The sequence below is a fragment of the Lasioglossum baleicum genome, chromosome 10 (genome assembly GCF_051020765.1).
Source record: "Lasioglossum baleicum chromosome 10, iyLasBale1, whole genome shotgun sequence".
Lineage (NCBI taxonomy): Eukaryota > Metazoa > Arthropoda > Insecta > Hymenoptera > Halictidae > Lasioglossum > Lasioglossum baleicum.
The window spans coordinates 6,462,054-6,482,999 of record NC_134938.1 but is presented as its reverse complement, the minus strand read 5'-3'; the positions used below and the strand labels follow the sequence as shown (position 1 = coordinate 6,482,999).

The window sequence follows — 20,946 nt, the reverse complement described above, 5'->3', positions numbered from 1 at the left end:
TTCGTATACCGAATTTAGTGGCGTCGTAAATCTCGTTATGTTTGCTTCTGACAATATTTAACCCCGGCGCTGCAGCATTGACTACGACCCGCGGTGAATATTCTGAACAAACCTCACTACATGTGAATTTTGTTCCCTTCGCACCGAAACGAAATTCTATTCTGTGAAGAATTGCGATAATTTCTCGAAAACAAATTGTACAGCCCCAAAGGAATTTTATTCCACTTATTACGGTAGATAGAACTTAGATAAAAATACAGGGGTTGTATATCCTCCCTGTTCCTCTAATGAAGCGGCTGCCTATTAATCAAGATAAAGTGGTAATCTTTTTTTAAGGAAACTTTGGAAGTTACTTAACAAGTTTATTATTTCATTTACCCGAGCTAAGTTGCGATCTTATGAATTATTGTTATATCCTTATCTCCCGCTTTCCTACTTCCTTGCTGAATTATATCCGTTAAACTAAGTAAGTGATTATAAATATTCAGTGTTTGTAAAATCATGTGGCAGATTAATAATTTAGGAAAGGTAGATACCAGTTCGTTGCTGGTTTACGCAGCATACTTTATGATCACAAGATTTTAATATACGCGACGTATTCTCTTACAGAATTTGAAAGCGAACATTGTCAGAGAAAAATTATAAATTCTTCGAATACCATGTTACGCATTAACATTTTAAGTAGCCGTATGTACACAGTTAATTGAATTTTCTTCCTGTGAAACAAACACGTGGTAAAACAAATTGCTTTGTTAATTTCTTACAATTTTATTATATTACGTCTTAACAATTTCCCTTTGGCATGGAAATATTAAATTCGTGCGCGATTGCAATCACTCCGCCACTGATTCATACGGAGTTTTATATTTCAAGTGCATGCAGTGGTATGTATTATGGTTCTCGCGTGTATATTTTGTCCAGAGAAACAAACGATGAAATATTTCTTAGCACGGAAATTGGAAAATGAAACCGGGATGAATAAACTGAAGAATTTTATAACGGTGGTCTGAAAAGCTCTTCAAGCAAGAAGTCAGTTATAATTCTCGCTAGAATGCACTTGTAAAAGATTTCGGTATGGAATGGAAAGAAAATGTACCGTAAACCTTCATTAACCTTACAACTACTAGAAGAGTTGAAACGACCCACTTGAAACTTTATATTTTAAAATTCCGGCTCGCCACAAAGCTATTTCACTCTGAAATTATTAAACAAATTACTTTATACGTACACGCAAGCGCAGTGAAAGCCGCACGAAATTCCAACGAATACGCTTTTGTAATTTTTGGAAGGACTTCGAACGAGTCACTTTAACTGCTCGGCCACTTCTAACGTTCTAGCACAGTTCTCAACTCCTTGCCCTATAATGTCGCGTCAAGCTCGTAATTAAAATTGCACTGAGAATTTAGAAAACACGAGTTTCATTCAATCCCTCCCGGCCGGAATGAAACGCTATTTTCCAGTTATCAATATTCCATTCTCCGACAAAACCTAGAATTAACAGGCCCCCACTCACAGGTCCGAAGTGGAAGTTATTTCTAAGATGTGTAAAATTTTGAAAAGAGTCGGAAAATTCATATTTATTTAAATGAGTTTCAGTCACCTTAGTCTGAACGAAATTTCCCTAAAATTGAAATGATTCAATTGATTGATATGAATTGAAACTTCATATTTTCACGATTTCGATCAAGACGAGTTCAACAATCTAGTATACCATGATTTTCGTATGACCTTGAAGTACCATTTTAAAAAATGAAGGTGACCTTGGCAATAATTAAAAAGAAAATTTTCGAAAAAATCTTACTGCAATGTACAGCCAATCGAAAACTGATCGACTTTTGTTTAAAATATCTTTTTGTCAGATTATCGCAAGCTCTTAATTGAAAAATCGTGGAAAGTGTTACGTGGGAGACCCTGTATATTTAAATAAATTTTAGTCAACTCAATCTGAAAGAAATTTTCCTGAAACTGAAGTGATTAAGAAATATTAATCCTAACAAAAATCCTGTTCATTTTTGCTGCTGGCCAAAAAATAATGTTAGTTGATCCTTAATAGTTATTCATACCCAAAATATGTTAATTAAGTATCGAACCATAACTTAGAAATTTCATGTTGCAACGATAACGACGTCATAACCACATTAGTACAGAACGCTAAATGGAGCGAGCGCTATAAGTAGTACGAATCAATAATTTCGCGCGGTAAACTGATAAACCGCTATTGTTTAAAAGCAGTCCCCCCACACACACACACACGTGGAAGGACATTACGAACGAAGTATGGTGAGTGCTCGCATCAGACAATAAAAGATACTGATCCCGAAGAACTCTTAAGAATCCGACTATATTACCGCTCGAACGACCCTTCCATCTTTCGAGTCGCATCATAAACACCTGCGCGCCCCCGTAAATTGCAATGGCCGTGAACGAGCACAGTCGGGGCATGATGCAGCATCGACGCGGCGTAGGATAACATCGACGACATTTCCGAGATGTCCTCGAAAATCGGCCGGGTATCCTGAGACCGATGCTAATGCCCTGATACACCATCTGCGCCGGCGAGACGTCGCGGAGATATGCCCGGTATCTCTTGGACATTACTGGATACATGTAGCAGACATTTCGCGGCGGGGTTGAGAGGGTGCAAGCAAGCTTCGGCGAAGTTGTCGGGGGCGAGGGGGGTGGCCGGGGCTCGGGAACGTATTATTGCACGTCGAAGAACTCATCAACGTGTCCCGGCGGCTCGTGTCCGTGTCCAAGCGTGTGTGCATCACCGAGCTCTACAGTACAGTCCTGGACAAAATGATGCTGTCTCCTATCTTTAATTTCTCCAAACACGGTGTGAAGAATCTCTGTTCGAACCCTCATTTGCAAATCAACAGCTGGTGTTCGTACAGGGTGTTTCAAAAATGGTGCAAATTGAAAAGGGTGACTGCTGAGGTCATTCGAAGTAAGTTTTTCCTTTGCGGAAACGTTCTCTGTGGGTTTGTTCTGGAGTTATTAACACTAACCGTACCACGCTTTTACATTGTTTACTTTTTATATACTGAAATTATAAAAAGATGCCTCCATTACAAATTATTCAATAAATTTCTTGATTCGAGCACGTGTTGTTATAAAAATTGTGGAAAGTCTAAATAAATTCAGTCTTGTAATTTTTATGAAACCTTATCCAGACTGTGGTCGGACGGGTGGTACAATCGAGCAGGGGGTGATACTACATGTAAAAACAAGTGGCAAAGAAGGAACAACATTTTTTCGTTTGACGCTTCGTTTTCGAGAAAATTGAGTTTGAAAATGCAGCGAATGCACGTGCTATTGCATAGGAATCGTCTGACGCGTCTGACCATGATCAATCAATTCTACTTTGTGCATATACCTACTAAAGCACGCGCACCTGACGGAACTTTAAACTCAATTTTCTCGAAAACGAAGCGTCAAACGAAAAAATGTTAATCCTTTTTTTCGAGTATCACCCCCTGCTTGGTTGTACCACACGTCCGGCCACATCCTGTACATCCGACACATTTTGTACCCGGTACGGTTAGTGTTAACGAAAAACACGTGACTACTAACAAGCTTAGGACCCCAAGTGTCCGACTTCGATTTTGATTATCTTTTGTGAGACGATGGCATATGGATCCCTAATGATGTCTGCAAAATATTAGGTGTAGTTACTCAATAGTTTCAAAGATATAAACAATTGAACTTTCACGCAACCTGCGTACACGGCTAATGAAACATCAAAAAGGTATGAACGTTTAATTGTTTATATCTTTAAAACTATTGAGTAACTACACCCAATATTTTGCAGACATCATCAGGGATCTATATACCATCGTCTCACAAAAAATTATCAAAATCGGAGTCGGACACTTGGGGTCCTTCCCTTGTATGGTAGAGTGTAGCAATGCCGCTCTCTAGCGAAAAATATATTAAATTAATAGACGGACAATTAGAACAGTCCCGAAACATTAATTTTCTTCTCTTGCATTTGTGTGAATATCTGGACCAGTTACGGTGGAGATCCTCCGGACAGTTGCGGAGAGGATACAGTATCGCGCAATCTTCTTGTCGCGGAGTGTATCAGCTTAGCGATACTGCTCGCGGCCACGAAATCTATGTGCAGGTGCATGGAACCGGCTGCGCCTTGGCCTCTGTGTTCATACGGGGTGTCTCGATCCCTTCGGCTACCGGCTAGTCATCGTCCCCAGCCACTTAAGGCAATTTACTTCTCGGATCACTTGCCAAAAGCGAAAGGAGACGGCCGATCGATGCCACCTGAGAGACCGATCTCCGTCTAGACTGGTGTCAAAGCCAGTCGGAATCGTATCCAATGATTCAGGATCTGCGACAGGAAATTCTGGCAGAGTTGTACGAATCACAGGGTAAAGCGGAGGCTGTTAAACGTCGTTTTTCCAGGGCAGAAACATAAGGCAGGTTCGAAAGCTGAAGATTCGCCGAATCTTGTCGGGTTTGTCTCGATCACCGAGGACCTTTCATCAAACGAAGAAATCCAGTTAAGCTGGGGACCGTCTTTCGACGGCGTTTCTACCGGAATACCGGATGCTGGTGGCCATCGAGACCGTTATTGATCTCCTGCTAAGATCCTAACACTACGGGATACTAAGGGGAGCCACGTGGACTCGATTTCGAGCAGAAGCCAATCGTCGTCGCGGAGGCAGAAGGAATCGAGTTACGCCACCGACAATGATTGCCTCTGGAGCAGAAGCTGAAGGAGGAGGAACAGGCTGAGAGGAGAGAGAGGGAGAGAGATTGGTCGATACCGAGCTTCGCGGAAAACCGGCAACCCCTGTGCTACGTCGCGAACAGACTGGTACAATAAACCGGAAGTCGAACGCGAAATATCGATACGGCTCGTTGTCGAGCCGGTCTCGACAGCTGGCGTCTCGTTACGAGGAACTATTTTCGGCATAGCATGTTTGTTGGCTAAAAATATACAACGAATCGCTCGATACTCCCGTAGGGTTGCATAAGAAGCGCACAATGACGCCAAATTAATTTTTTCCCCCTCGCTACGATCTCGCGTGGCACGAAAAAAATACCGAGATAAAATTATTCTGTCCGTTCTTTATTTAAAAAAAAATCGTACATATTTATTTTTCACGTTCAGACATTATTTTAGACTCTCCAGTACTATGTTCTGTGCGGCACACAAAGTTTTCACTGAACTCGCTCAACAGCCAATACTTTCTGCGGAAATATCGACGTTTTTGTAACTATTTCAATATGCACAGAAAGATGAGACGATAAGGACTGGCTGAGAGTGAATATTTACATTCCTATTTTCCGAGCTTCTTCAATCTTTTGCCGTTCCAATATCCTCCGCTCTGAAATTTCCCAGCCAAGCATATGCGACGCAACACTATCCAAAATCAAAATTCCCTATTTTTCTACGAGCATCGAAATACCGTGTATGTACTATGAATGAGTGGATGAACTACAAAACTCCATTCATTTGTAACTGCCGAGTAGAGTTTATTTCGATTTTGTTTTATTTGCAATTCGCTAAATCGATTCGATGCATAAATAAAGTCTGGTTTAAATGTCAACACAGGGACGCAGACATGTGTAAACTTTTGCTATGCATCGATAAATAATAAATATGTTTAAATTGCATAATATTCACCGGAAGTGTGCATCGCTGTGTGAACCGGTGCAAATATAAATACATATTTTTGTATGTATACTATGTATAGCGTTAACGAATAATGTTAAATGTATTAGAGCAATGAAAAATTGAGAACAACGTTAGCCGATAGAGCAATTAGAGCATGATCCGTTTGGCTGCAGTACGAAAGAGTCGCGATGAAACCGTCAGAGCACTCAGCAATTTGGTCGCCTAAACGGAAGAGCCGAAAGTTCGGCAGTAAAACGAAACATTTTTCACTTCCGGTCGGCGGGACGGAGAAAGAAAGCGAGTAGGCGAAAGAAGGACCGATGTACCACGTCATTTCGTGCATTTCACGTTTGGCCGGGTTCCATGTCCTCCGAGAACATTCCTCGAACTCGGTTAAAAGTGCTGCGTGCCGTTTCGCGGGTCGAAATTAAGTCGAACTTTTCCGTGGATCGATCTTCGTTCGCGACGCGATTGGCGGGGCTGGCTATTTCGCGACGGGCTCAAGAGCCCGAGATGACACGTGAAAGTTCGCGACACAAGGCTACTGACCCATTCCACGGTCGCAAACTTTCCTCGAGTGGATCATTCTTCGCTGGACCGCGACGGAGGTGCTCACAGTTTTCGAAGCCGCCACCAAATAAGCTCCTGACCGGCCAACTTTTTCAATAAATCAACGGTCTCGCGCGCGAGGACGATCCGCAGACGATTTAACCGACGCCATTAAGCGTCGTTTAGGTTTTGATGGCGTCCCATACGTCGGCAGACTGTGCTCATATGCCTCCTGTTGAGCCTTGTGCACATACGTACACCATAAGTCGCCAGATTAACCTTTAACTACCCGCGCCCTGAATTTTCACGTAACTATCCGCGCGGTGTATTTAGTACGCCACATGTATCACTGTGTGATTAAGTACTGTGCGGAGCATGAGAGAAAACTAGCGGGCGGGGAAAGGGTTAAGAAGATTGCCTTTGCGCTCCTCTTGCCCCGTTCCCCTCCCGCTACTTTTCTCTCGTGCTCTGAACAGTACATACATTATTGTATTGGTGTACTTTTTACACCAGCGCGGGTAGTTAAAGGTTAAAACTTGTCTCCCCACTATATTAGGTCGTTGTGTGTGCATATGTTATGCATAATAATAATTTTTAACAAGCTGAGAAAAATACATTGGCATTCTTAAATCATTGCAACCATTCTACTGTTTTAAATTGCACCCACTTATTTTCCCCGTAAATGCATAAAATCTGCAGACTATTGATTAGTCACCACATTTTCACCAAATATCACATAATGCTGTCGTTAAATATGTTGTTTTTCCACGCATACAAAAAGAACACGCGACAATCGCATTGATTCACGTTGGAACCGAATCTATTTAAATGGAAATTTATATGTGTAAATTAAAATTGAAGATAGGATCTGAAGATAAGCTTTGTATGTACCTCAAAGAGACGTACAATGAACCTGTCAACTGTAATTGTATTTCCTGATCAAAACGCAATGGCAAAATTTGCATTCTAAAATCGGACATTCCATACGCAACAACCTAATAATTGTATCAAAGTGTCACGTGACTGGTCCGGCAGAGAGGGTAACTGTATTCCCCTCAATCAGAGTCAATTCAGTGGGAACCTTTTTCTGCTCCTATTTCTAATGTTGTTGATTGCATCGTGCATTTTTTAATATCAAATCTTAATTTTATTTTGCCCTACATTAACATCAGGTTTAATATTTTTAATTGACAATGTGTACTATGTAGTTAAGGTTAGTTAAGATTTTTAAATAGTTGCTAATTGTGTTAATATTGGGTTGGCAAGAAAGTAATTTCGGTATTTTAAGGTGAAATAAAACCGAATTTCTTTATTCAAGCATTTAATCAGTAAAATATTTTCTTATTTATTCTTTTAGGCAAAAGATTATCGTACAAAAGAGAAAATATATTATTCATTAAAGTTCATTGCTTGAATAAAGAAATTGAGCTCTATTTCACCTTAAGATACCGAAATTACTTTCTTGCTAACTCGATATATAGAGGAATTGCTATTTTAAACTTTCTCTCCTCCGCCACTGTATATCCTGCTTTTAAATGAATTCGTATCTCACGTCCTATTGTAGCGCACACATTAATTATTCTGTAAATTATGCAAGAGATAGACAAAGTAATTTTCATCATTCTCTGCATAGGAGGAACAATTACGAAAGAACATTTTCTCTAATTGAGATACATAACTGCGTCTGAAGCACTCCACCGTTTTTCTCATATTTCTGTTCACGGAATAAGAACGGCGCAGACCACTATCCCGAGGTAGCAGAGTCAAATTAATTGCATCTTTTAATCAAATCATGCCGCTAATGCGTTTAACCTTTCTATCGTGTTTACCTAATTGCTACATTTATATCCCTTTTAGAAAACTCCGCCCGAGCTGGAAAATAATCAATATTCGCGTCGGCGAAGAGGAACGATTTTTCAAAATACAGTGATACAAGTGTGTCCAATTTCACTGACTGCCTCATCAATGCCCATCGATACTAATTAAAATTAAATTGGTCCTTGACAGACCTGTATAGAGGAGATCAAGTTTCACTCTTCGTCAAAAATAGTTAATACCACACATTATATTAATAAAGGGGTGCAACATTGTAAAATGCAGATATGTACTACAGACTCTCTTCGTTTTCCACGACATGAAAAATGTTCACGGTACAATTTGAATTTCGACGAAAAAATATCCCGAAATACAAATTTCATTGTCAGTTCATTTCCTTCTTTTTTTACGGTCATTGGTATTTTTTTATCCGCGTGTATTTTTTCGTATCGCGTCTTGCAGCCGAGGTTTGCATTGTCGAATCAACATTTATTCGGCAATGTATTTTCCACCATGTCGAGATAACTATCCGCCGTATTTCCGTATCTTTGAACAAAAAAAAAACAGTCATCAGCGATGGAGGAACGCGGGGGAAAAACGCATTGTTTATCCCGACAATAGGGCGTTTTATCGATTGTTTCGAGAATTAATAGTACAAACGCGAATTTTGAAACACCGGTAAATCGTCTTGCCAAGGAAAAATTTTCCATTAAAAGCCTGGTTGGTCCAGGAAGTGTTCCCGACCGTTCATAAGCTGGTTGGTTGTTCAGCGAACCTGTTCACCTTCCCCTGCGCGTACTCTCCCGGTTCGCCGTTTTTCCGCGGCAGCATGAACCTCTATATTCCCTCGGCTGGATAAGAAATTACGTTCGCGCGGCGAGGTAGGTGGCACGGCGGTTATTTTTTCGTGATTTCAAAGAATTCCGGCCGTCGTCGGGGAGAGCCAACTGTATTTCTTTCGTTTAATGAGAAACCTCGAGGTGGGTGAAAATAGCTGGAGCTTGAATTATATCGGAGACCGACACGCGGAGGTGGAGGGGGGAATGTAAACAGAGAACGCGACGACTTCTTGTCTCTGGACGACGCGGATAGGCACCATTCAATGGGAACTTCATGGGGAACGTCTGGCTCAGAGTACATACTTCCTGCCACGTTTATGGATCCCCCAATATCAATATACTCGAAGAGCACCGTGGAGTGCTCTACACTGCAAAAAGAGAAACGTAATCCCCTCTTTACAGCTCGATGCGACTCCCCAGAGGACATTTCACTTAATTGGGAATCAATTTTATACTCGCTCGAAGTATGAATCCTGAAATTCTATACAGGCTGTCCCGAAAGTGTACTTCCACGAAAGTGGTTCCCGAGGTCATTTCAAGTAACTTTTTCCTTTGCTAAAATCTTCTCCGTCGCTTGGTTAACGACTTATCGGGGAAAAACGTGGGCCAATCCGAGCGCGGGTACAGCGGACTAACTCCGCCCCGGTGACTCTGATTGGTCTACGTTTTTTCGTTAATAACTCGAGAACGAAGCCACGGAGAAGATTTTCGTAAAGGAAAAAGTTACTTGAAATGACCTCGGGAAACAGTCTTTTCGAGGAAGAAGACATTTTGAAAGTGAAACATAATCTTTTCTATAGAGACGTGACCACATAAATTGAATCTTGAACCAGGTTTCGGAGCAATTTGGAAAGCTGGACAAGAGTCCGACAGTTTAGGTATCTTTTCCAGCAATCCTCGAGGAACAAGATATTTTTAGTGGCCGGAACCGCCTCGGCGAGCCAGGACGGATTAACTGGTGGATGGCTGGACTCGTTTTCGTTTCGACGCGAGCCAAACGGTCCGCGTCCGAGCGCCGATCGATTGCATTTGACGAACTTAATTGGATAACCGTGGAAAACGTTCGCAACAATTGTTTATGGAAGGACGGCGAGGAGTCCAGTCCGGAGATACATCCCGTTTAATCGACGCGAACGTTCACGAAGCCAATGGGTCGACAATGCCGCGACGATCGAACGCGAAACTTCTTCTGTCCGCGTGGTATAGAGAGCACGGCTGATTTATCTTCGGCGACACACGGCGGAGCATGGATTACGTGCCTTGAATGGCGACGCCGCTCCCTCGACGGGGAAAAGTGCCGCAATATTCCGCGAGTATACGTTAAACCTTCGAAAACAGCCGGCGTGGAGGGGGCAGATTTCAATGTCTGGAAAACGGCGGAGACTTTCTCACCCAACTCAGATCAGGGAGAATGTAACCCCCTCTCTGCCAGTGCCGGATCAGTCACGTGACATTGTGAAGATAGAATGGGGAGAGAAATCTTAGTCTGGCGATTCCAACCAAACCTGAGTTGAGAAAAACAGGAAGGTCGACCAGGTGTAATTTGTAAAAAGAAAAATGTTTAATTTTCCTCACGATTCTGACCAAGTATCATTTTTTAACCAAAATAATGAACAATACTATAAGTTTGTAATTTGAAATGCCAGTACTTCAGTAATAATAAGAATTCAGCAAAATCTTCTAATTTAATCGATTGTTTTAATAGACTGTTTCCACTGCAGCAACAGAGCCGAAACGAACTTTCGTCGAGAAATCACGAAAACAATTTCCTTACTGCTGTTTTACAGCACCATGTTCGCATGTCTGCTCATGCTCAGCCATTCTACTTATTCCGGAATAAAATATTCAAAGTCGACTCTCGCGAGGGATGAAACTTTAATAAGAAAATTTTACTCTGCCCTCTTCCACGCGGAGTCGTCACCTTTCTACTTTTACCAGCGGTTACACCGTGTCTGGTGCCTACCGTACCGTTGCGAAGTTGAGTATGTTGTAACATAATAATCATAAATTTCTAATGCGTATCCTGGCGAAAATGGTCCGTCTCTGGAGGGTTGGACTAACGTTATTCGGCAGCAAATAATGCAAATAACGGCTCGTAATCGTAAAAATAGGACTTTTGAGGGTGACTGCGGCTTAGATTGATGTTTTATCTATCGCTTTTGTCTACTGAAAACTCCGATCTTTGCAATACCGAGAAATGAGAAGGCGCATCCCGCAATCTTGCAATCCTGGGAACGAATCTACCCCGTTGATCGCAACGATACGATAAAACACGGTAAAACTATTACTCTATCGCAATAATCGAATCCAGGCGAACGGTCGGTCTCTAATCCCCGACACGTGGGATTCATCGGGAGTCCCGGGACCGCTATCCATCCGCGCCCTCGTCAACTTCAACATAAACGTCCGAGGGAGTTCGTCCGCGCGATCAACTCGAAGAATTAGTTTACGTGTGCTCCGGGATTGCGTTTCGCAAATCGAATTCTGAAAACCCAGTTGGACGGAGAGGGGAGGAGAGGACCGTACGCGAGCGAGTGCGGATTGCGAGTCCCCGGTTCGCGCGGAAAACTGAATAGGAAACGGGGATTACTCGACGGCTGAAAAGCCGCAAGTTTTGATTAAATGCATTCCGACCGCCTCGTCGGCGACCCGAAAGGAGCCAGAACGACGGCAGAGGGGTGGGCCGGGGGTCCGTGCATTCGCCGGAGTCGCGGACACGTGTCTCGAGAGCAGAAAGATAGAACGGGAAATCTGGGAGAGTCAGCGTCTCCCTCTGAGCACTCTATCCGTCTCGCATTGATGGGAGACTCCCGGATGTAGTCTCCCACGGAATTAGTTCTCGCGGAATGATCATGGCCGACGATCCTCTCGATACTGCACTGCGAGGGTCAGTCGAATTGCCATGTATGCATCTAGTACACGTTAATCCTTCGTTAATTGCTGCTCGTGAACATTATCGAAGCAGAAATAAAATTTCGATTCAGCTCTTACACAAGAGATTCGCGGTCCAGGGAAAATAAAAATTGTCTGCTTCAATTTTAATTAATCATCTAATTAGACAGCGGATCTTTATGCGAAATGAAAATGTTCACAAGCAGCGATTAATGAAGGATTACATTGTCCTGCATCAATTTTAATTAACATCTGTTTGATACTTGGAATAATTAGACAGTGGATCTGTACGCGAAATAAAAATGTTTTGAGTGACATAGAAATTCATTTTCCCTCTCAATAAGTTCAATAAAATTCCATAACAGCATTTTTAAATTCTAATGTTTTTAGGGTTTCAAATTACGCCTGCTCATTCTCGTCATAAATCCTCTTGCTAAAGAGGGTGCACACGGCACACACGATGCAACATCGTCGTCATCGGTTCGTCCACTTTCGTTTGCACTGGCGACCAATGCTAACGCGGGACTCTCGGCTAAATGGAGTTCGGCAAGGATATTGCGTCTCTATCAATACCTACAGCGGATAGCGGTGTAGCCGGAGCTGGCCAGTAGGAATATTCCGAGGACAGCGTACGAATGTTTGTCTTGTGTTCCGGCCAACTTGATGTCTCTGGTGGCTCGAAGTATATTCCGAGGCGGAAGTATATTCGGCCAAGAGATGCCAACACAACCTTCTTCCAAGAGTATAGCCGCTGGGATAATCTGAACGTCGCTCCTCTCTTTCAGGGAGCGCCTGACTTCGCAAATTTTCGAGACGGGAAACGTGGATCGAATCTGTATCAATTTCGGCCAGCGTGCAGACCCTCAGACCCCGTTCTCATGTCGAGGAATCGTCGGTCAGCTGTTACACGGTGCATCGCGAAAATAGTGCACTCTGGAATGCACTTCTGAACACCACGATTCGTTCCTCTATTCTGAACAGTGTGCATCCTTCGAAATTTTATGTCGAACTGTGTTTTAGAAGACTATGCAGCTTAGCAGGTGTCTTAGAATGCCGGGAGAGAGTCGAGATAAATTTATTAGTCCCTAAATAACATTTGGGTAATATTTTGTTGAGATACAATAATATTTTAGTAATATTTTGTTGGGACACAATAATATATTTAGGTACTTAATATTTTGTTGGGACACAATAATATATTTAGGTACTTAATATTTTGTTGGGACACAATAATATTTAGATAATATTTTGTTGGGACACGATAATATTTAGGTAATATTTTGTTGGGACAGGACAATATTTAGGTAATATTTTGTTGGGATACAATAATATTTAGATAATATTTTTCTGTTGGGACACAATAATATTTAGGTACTTAATATTTTGTTGGGACACTTGTCTATGTCAATCACAAACAGAAGGACATTTATACAACATGAAGACATTTTTCAAGATACTGTTTAAACAAACAGTGATATTCGAGAATTAAAAAATGCACAACTTCTCCATTCTCCAACTCTAATACTTTCCGACAAAAAAATCTTTGTCCAATATTTTTCAAAGTTTTATCAAAGTCAGCGTGTGTCATTAATTTCTTTAACAAGCTTGTCCACAATTTTCCAGATAAAATCAAAGATGGGCGAGTTGGTCGAGTGCCGCAGTGCATTTAGAAGTTGTCCGAGACTACCGAGTTTAACAAGTTCCAGCGAGCAATTCGCATTCGAAATACGCGGCGATTTAGTGTAAGGGATGCTGGGGCTAGAATTATTATTTAACCCGACTGTTACCGAAATCGAGCACCGACGTAGCGGAGATTGGACCCTTCTATTTCCTGCTTCCATACACCTAACTCGATCTTGAGTCGGGCGAGTCGCGTCGAATCTGTATCAATTTCTTCTAGAAGAGCAAGAGCGACTCGGGGAAAAGGAACAGATACGAGCCTCGCCTTCAGGAAAGACAGAAGCTCGAACAATGCGCTGTATGGTCGGTGAGGAGACACGATACAGAAGACGGATCAGAAAAAGGAAAAGCGCCGAGAGGGCGAATGCTGGAAAAAGAAAAAGATCAAGAAGAAGAAGAAGAAGCCGAGAGTAAGAAGCAGAGCCAGCTAAAAGTGGAAAACTACGACGGATTCCGAAACTGGGAAGAGATTTCTCGGTTGAATGGCCCATAATTTGCAAGGATTCGCGCCAACTTTTCCATTAATCGCGTTTCCGGCTCGCCATTTTCGAAGTTGCCGGCGTCGTAACGGTCCCGTGGAGTGGGGAGGAAGGGGAGGTGTGCGGGAGGATTCGCGTGAAAGTCCGGCAAATAAAATTTACAAGCATAAAGCGCGGGACCCGGCTGAAATGGCGGCCGAAAAACAGAGTGACGAGGGGGTGACCAGCGGGTTGCGAATTTCGCAGTGGAAAGGGCGAACAAAAATGGAGTCACCGCGATGGACAGCATTTATAACCAGCGCAGCGCCGATATCGTCCGGCCAACGTGCATACATTTCGCGTGTTTCGATCCTCGGACCGCAAGCACGGCCTGATTACAAGCGTTTGTCTTTCGCGCAAAGATAGAGTGTGGAAATAAGTCTTAATCCGACGATTCTGATCGCGTGACCAGGGCTTGACGGAAGCGTTGGGAACATTTTTTAACCGGACAATGAATAATACTATACATTTTTTATAATTTGAATTGCCAGTACTTCGGAAATAATAAGAATTCAGCAAAGTCTTTTAACCCTTTGTCCTACAATATCGTGTCAGACTCGTGATGAAGATTCTGAAAATAGTGTCTAATAAATACGACGTAGATTTAAACACGTACTAGTATGCAAAAATAAGTCGAAAAAAAGGAATAACATTTTTTCGTTTGACGCTTCGTTTTCGAGAAAATCGAGTTTAAAGTTCCGCCAGGTTCGTCGAACTAGAATTTCTCGAAAACGAAGCATCAATCAAAAAAATGTTATTCCTTTTTTTCGACTTATTTTTACAAGTAGCATCCACCCCCTGCTCGGTTGTACCGCCCGTCTGGCCACACATAAATTCTCTCCTTTTTAAGGAAATTATGTACTATGTAATTACAAAAAAAGTTCTAATCACTGAAACCGTAAAACAAATCATAGGGCAAGGGGTTAATTCAATCGATTGTTTCAACGTGTGGTCGTCAGCATACGCAAGCGGTTTTAATATTTTTCGAATGCAGCAACAGCTGAAACGAACTTTCATCGAGAAGATATTCTTACTGCTGTTTTACAGCACCATGTCAGAGTGACGAGGACGAAGGACAGCATTTACAACCATCGCCGATAACGTCCGGCCAACGGGCATAAATTTCGCGTGTTTCGATCCGCACGCCGGTCGAACGGTCCGATTACAAGCGTTTGTCTTTCGCGCATATTTTAATTGGTCTCGCGCGGAATGGCCCCCCGTGTAATTAAGACGTTGCTGCGGTCTAATGGCCGCATAAATCCCGGCGATGTAACTTGTAAATGCACTTTCAAGTTCGCGCGCCGGAACATCGCGTCGCGCCGCCCGCGCCCGTCGCGTACACGTAAATTTCGCCGTCGGTTTATGCAAATTATTGATGGAATCCCCGGCTAATACATTGTCGCGTGCAACCCCTGAGCCATTCACCCTCTCCACCCACCTATGCCACCCCCATCCCTCCTTGTTGCCTATAAAGTCCCGATACACCGAGTCGATTCTCCCTTCTCTCTAACCCCCCTCTCTCGCCGAATTTATGAAAGCTCGCGCCCTTTCCCCTCCCATTAGAATGCCGCACAAACGCGCGCGATAAATACGTGCCGCTCGCCTTGTAGAATCGCTTGACACGCGAGATTTATACGCGGGACGTGAGCCGTTGATCGAAAAGCAAATTCTTAGTTCGAGTTATGCGAGCAGTTTCCTCGCGCATTTTTCAGCAGCCACGATTGAAAAGTTTCGCGCCTAGCAATCTATTGGCCGGCACAGTGCTCGACGCTCGACAATTCATGCCGATTTCGCAACAGTTCCTCGCGCTAATTGCGAATCTTTTATCCGCGTCGACGGCTGAACAATTTTTCAGGTGCTCGCACAACAATATTCGACAGAGACATGAACGATGTCGGATAGGCATCCTCGTCTGTAATACGAGCAGGATCATCGTCTTATATCGAAGGAAAAGTGTACTAGCTTGTGTCGTAAATAATTAAATGTTAGGAAGAATTTGCGTCATTGTTGAAACTGCAAGAAATTGTTCGAGTCAATTATAAAAATAATTTGTGACCACTACGCACGAGAAAAATGTGTTAATTGAGGCAAGGGGTGAACGAGGGTTGCAATCATAGGTTAGCAATTACTAGACTGCGGATGTTTATGCAATTTACAATATTTGTAGACAAATTCTAAGAAAGTGGTACCAAATAAAATTCTATTTTTGTTGGTAATAGCATTTGTAGATCCAACATAAATAAATTCGTAATAAATTCTGTTGAATTTGATGCTCCAACATTAAAAAAAAATTTTTCTCGTCAATGTTAAGGGAAGATAAACAGTTAGAGCCTGCACACACACTATTGTTGAAAATTGAACCGAATTGTTCGAGTCATGAGAATAATGCTTCGACGAGCATTCTGAATAAGAAAAACATGTAAAATCGGGACAAAGGATGAACGGCAGAATAATTTCGAATTCATTCTGCATCGCGCGGACACAAATTTTTTGCAGAGATACAGTGTACATATTTATGCGAAAATAATACTTGAACGAACACTACGTACCGGTGGAATGTATTAAATTGATGCGGGGAATGAACAAGGGAATACGAAATTAATTTTGCATGGAACAACAAGGAATCTTTTTGCAAGATACGAGAAATTTCTATTAAGGTACGAGAATTAAAATAATCTCGAATTTCTCTCGTATGGAACAACGCTTTCCACAATTTCGCCGACAAGATTGAACGAAGAATGTTTTACAAGTCGGAAGAGGGTATTAATAATAATGTCTTCGTTGCGCGGGAACTGAGTATGCGTAGAAAAATTTGTGTAAACGCGGAGGCCAGCTGACGGTGCTATTAAGCTACGGTATAACGAACGCTCGCTCTAAAATTTGTTGGGAGAGACTGGTTGTGTTATAGATTAATCAAATTACATAGGAAATGAGCTCCGCATTAAATTTCACTGGCAGAAGGATGCCTAGAATTTAATCGTTACTTCGACAGTATGCGGGTAAATATGAGTATGTGTCGTCTCGCGAAGTCCTCCGCACAAGCACTTTAGAGCTCCGCGACTCTGTAAACAGAGTTAACGTTGCGAATTATTATTCATACGCTGCGAATTGTTTCCGGAAACTTGCAATCTCGACGTTGCGATCAACAATCGACGGCAATAGACATCACTGTGCACTGTATTAGAACCTGAACATCAAATTACTTTTCGAATTATTTACCAATATATTTATAAAACTAGAAGACGGATGTAGGACACTGGTAGCTGCCTGACTGAACGTTAGGTGTAAAAATTGGAAAGAATAGAAATCACTGAGCACTGTATTAGAACCTGAACATCAAATTCCTTTTCGAATTATTTATCAATATATTTATAAAACTAGAAGACGGATCTAGGACACTGGTAGCTGCCTGACTGAACGTTAGGTGTAAAAATTGGAAAGAATAGAAATCACTGTGCACTCTATTAGGACCTAAACATCAAATTCCTTTTCGAATTATTTATCAATATATTTATAAAACTGGATGATGGATCTAGGACACAGGTAGCTGCCTGACTGAACGTTAAGAGCAACAATTGAAAAGAATAGAAATCACTGTATGCTCTATTAGGACCTGGACAATTATTTATAAATATATTTATAAAACTGGAAGATGTGTGTAAAACACGGGCATCTAACAGCACATTATTATAAAAAATCGAAGATGATAAAAATGGCCGCTCTATTAGGACGTGGACATGAAATTCCTCCTTAAATTATTCTTCATCAACATTTCTCTGGGAGGGATATATTCGGACCACATAAACCAGCTGGAAATTGTTCCGAATGATCGCGGATCGCGGCAGAGCACTATCTCTAGCGACGTGCGTGTGCATAAGCGCCGCGGTAAAAAGACAAGAGAAGCGTGTTCGAGCGAAGGAAGAATAGTTGACCGCAGAGTGCCCTAGACCGATGCCAGTCAAGCCCGCCGTCAGGTGGACGTTAACGAGCCGAAGTAGACGGAGCCTAACGACACGGCTCGCACGCAGCGGCCGCAATTTCCATTTCTGAGCGACACTGAAATCAGTTTCACGCAGACGCGGCGAAACATCAACGGAGAGACCGTGTCTCGGTGGCCGAATCCATCACTGTCAACGAGGCCGGTCGCGTGAAAGCGCGGCGCGGCGATCAATTCGAAAAATGTCCTTGGTACCGTATAAATCACGGTTCGAGAACTCCCGGCGTCGCTAATTAACCAAAGTATGTATCACATGGATCGTACTCACCGTGACCGAAGAACGACGAGGTGTCCTCTGGACGGACACTGTACTCCACACACAATCACACGAAGGAAACCGATGGGACACGCACACGATCGAGCCACGCGATCGACGTTGATCCAGAGTCGTGGGAAGTTAGCGGACACTTCGAATGAACGTTGTGTTTGGTACACAAAGCTCAAAGCTAGAACACTGACGACACTGTTGACAACACAATCACCGGTGTCACGTTGCCGATGCTGTTGACCGAGCTTCGGCTCACTGTCCAGCCGGCGATTCTTGCTGCATTTGCTCGATCCAGCTGCTCGCGGCTGGACAGACGATTCCACGAGCGGAGATCCAGTCAAACGTCATCATCGCAGCGAGGATACGCGAGTCCGGCGTCACGCTGTCGCCGTGAGGAACTCCGTCAGGCTGTACTACAGCCGTCGATGTTACTAGAATCACTGTGGGAGATGGCCAGACTAACCAAACTAGCGTAAAGGTTATAAAGAGGACAAACGATCCACGCACACTGACACACTCGCGACCAGGCGCGGACAACCCTGGCTGAGCACCGAGTTTTAGCCGGCGAACACAACGCGTCACGTCGCCTCGAAGCTCCCGAGACGGACTACGGCAGGGGAATGAGAGGGTCCGCAAGCTCTCGCGCACAACGACGCCAGAGACACCACTCTACCTCGAGCGAGTTGAAGCGCGCCACGGTCGATTCTGCGGCTTACGCCAGACGCTACCGACCGGACCAACCTTCCGTCTAGCGGTACTTTCGATCTTCCCGGACTCGGTTGTCCGCGTTCCCACTGAAAAGCTCCCGCTTTCCGGCGCTTCGGTGAACTGGAATAATACACCAGGATGTACCCCTGTATCCGAATTAATAGCCAGACAAAAGTGTGCTCCTCTCGCAGCTAACACCAACTCGGACTGTGTCGAACAATCGGTTTTCTGACATGTACCGGACCCGTTCGTTTCACCGACAAAGTAAGTGGACAACAATGATATCTCCTGTATGTAACCAGTTTTGTATTAAAGCTCACCATCTCTCGCGTTGCTTTCGACGAAAATCTTTCTGTACAAATTTTCAATCACTTTTTTAGGCTTACACTACTGTGCAAAAGAAAGAAGAATATAATGTGAAACAATATCTTTATGTAGAAATTGTATTATTGCATTTAAAGTATTAGATAATCCGCAATAACAAATATTCTCAGAACTATTCAATTAAACAGCGGAATCCTTATTCAAAACTTACTATGTTCTTATTTGATTTTTTACGCTTTACTATTAAATATGGCCGGGTGCTTCTTTCGTTTGCACAGTAGTGTACGTACACTTTAAATAATCGTAAATTGAAAGCACGTGTCGTTTTCATTAATTATGCACATATATATGTTGATTGGAAATGTGGTTTTAATAAATAGTTTATGCATTTCACAATTAATTGTTTGGTGCAGTTTCTAAATACTACCTCCGGGAGTGTTCACTTTCTAATATTTTCATACAAAAAATATAATGAAATACCTGTATTATAAGAATACATGGCCGATTCGAAATAAAATTCCACCTTTCAGGCGAGCATAGAACGCTTTCGGCAAGCGGGATGCGTAGATTAATTGATTCGAACATGGCCGAGGGTATGAGAGTTTTCATATTTGGAAAATGTCGATATTACGGTTCTACTCTCGTAGAAACGGTTATTGGCTGTGCTGATATTAAACTGTAGAAATTGGTGAGTTTGTAACGCGTAGGAATCTTCAGAGAATAAATAAATTTTAACTTGCATCGACGAGCATTATTGGAACAATTTATTAATTAATCAAATATATTTAATATCTCTTTCTGTTTAATTGGAAGAACTTCAATCGGAACGATTAAAAGCTGGCGATTTCAATCGAAATTTTTAATTTTACAATTAAAAAAATTTCCAATTTCGTATTATAGATATGTGGCAACTAGAAGTAATACTTTTCCTTATAAAGAAGTACATATATTGAATTTATTAATTGACTCATTTTCATCTGACTTCATAACATTCAAATATTAAATTGTCATTCACAGAAGCTCCGGCAGACAAACAAATTCCGAAGTAACGAACACGCAACGGAGAGTGAATTATTAGCTGTTACTAATGGAACAAGTTAACATCTTTTTACTGGGCGCGAACCGGAGGAAGCTGTAACAAGAGATGAATTGTAAGTAGCTTCGAATAGCGCAGCCACGGGAAATGAGTTAAGGATGAACGTTGTAAAGTGCCCAGTTGTGTGCCAGACTTATATCGTTAACATCGGTACGAATGAATAGGAAGTGAGTGTTGACCTACATTTTATAAAGCATGGGATTAACAAGAAAGTTGGACTTTCTACCATGGATCGGTAACCTAAGCTTTATTAAGTCTGTCTCGGAACTGCCACATGAGCCGGCGGCTAGCAATCTATCTTGCGCTCAAATTTCCTAAGCTGTTCTAAAATTTCACAATTATAACGCGTAACTTGACGGCGTCGAGATATCTCGGACGATTCGTCAGAAGTTTTGGGAAGTGTAGTCGACCCTGAGGAAGAATTTTCTTCTACTTCCACAAAACCGTTTATTTTCCACGGCTGCGGGGAACGCTTTCACGCAAAATGGAAAGCACAGTGCCCATCCTGGAAGCTCGAAACACCGAGGGAAGCCGGTGTGGAACGCGGCGCGCAGACTCCCATGGAGGAGGACAGTCGCTATCGATTCAGTTCTGCCAACGGAAGGACACTTTTTAGTAACTT

At 42.5% G+C, this 20,946-nt stretch overlaps 1 protein-coding gene across 2 annotated transcripts in view; it reads right to left on the bottom strand.

The window, feature by feature from the left end:
• The window catches only part of Nlg-4 (neuroligin 4), a 511,553-nt gene extending 492,720 nt beyond the window's left edge, over nucleotides 1–18,833 (bottom strand). For both annotated transcript variants that reach the window (XM_076431568.1, XM_076431570.1), the window contains exon 1: nucleotides 18,197–18,833. The gene's annotated coding sequence lies outside the window, so the exon portion shown is untranslated. The remainder of the gene's footprint in view (nucleotides 1–18,196) is intronic.
• Between the last annotated feature and the right edge of the window lie 2,113 nt (nucleotides 18,834–20,946).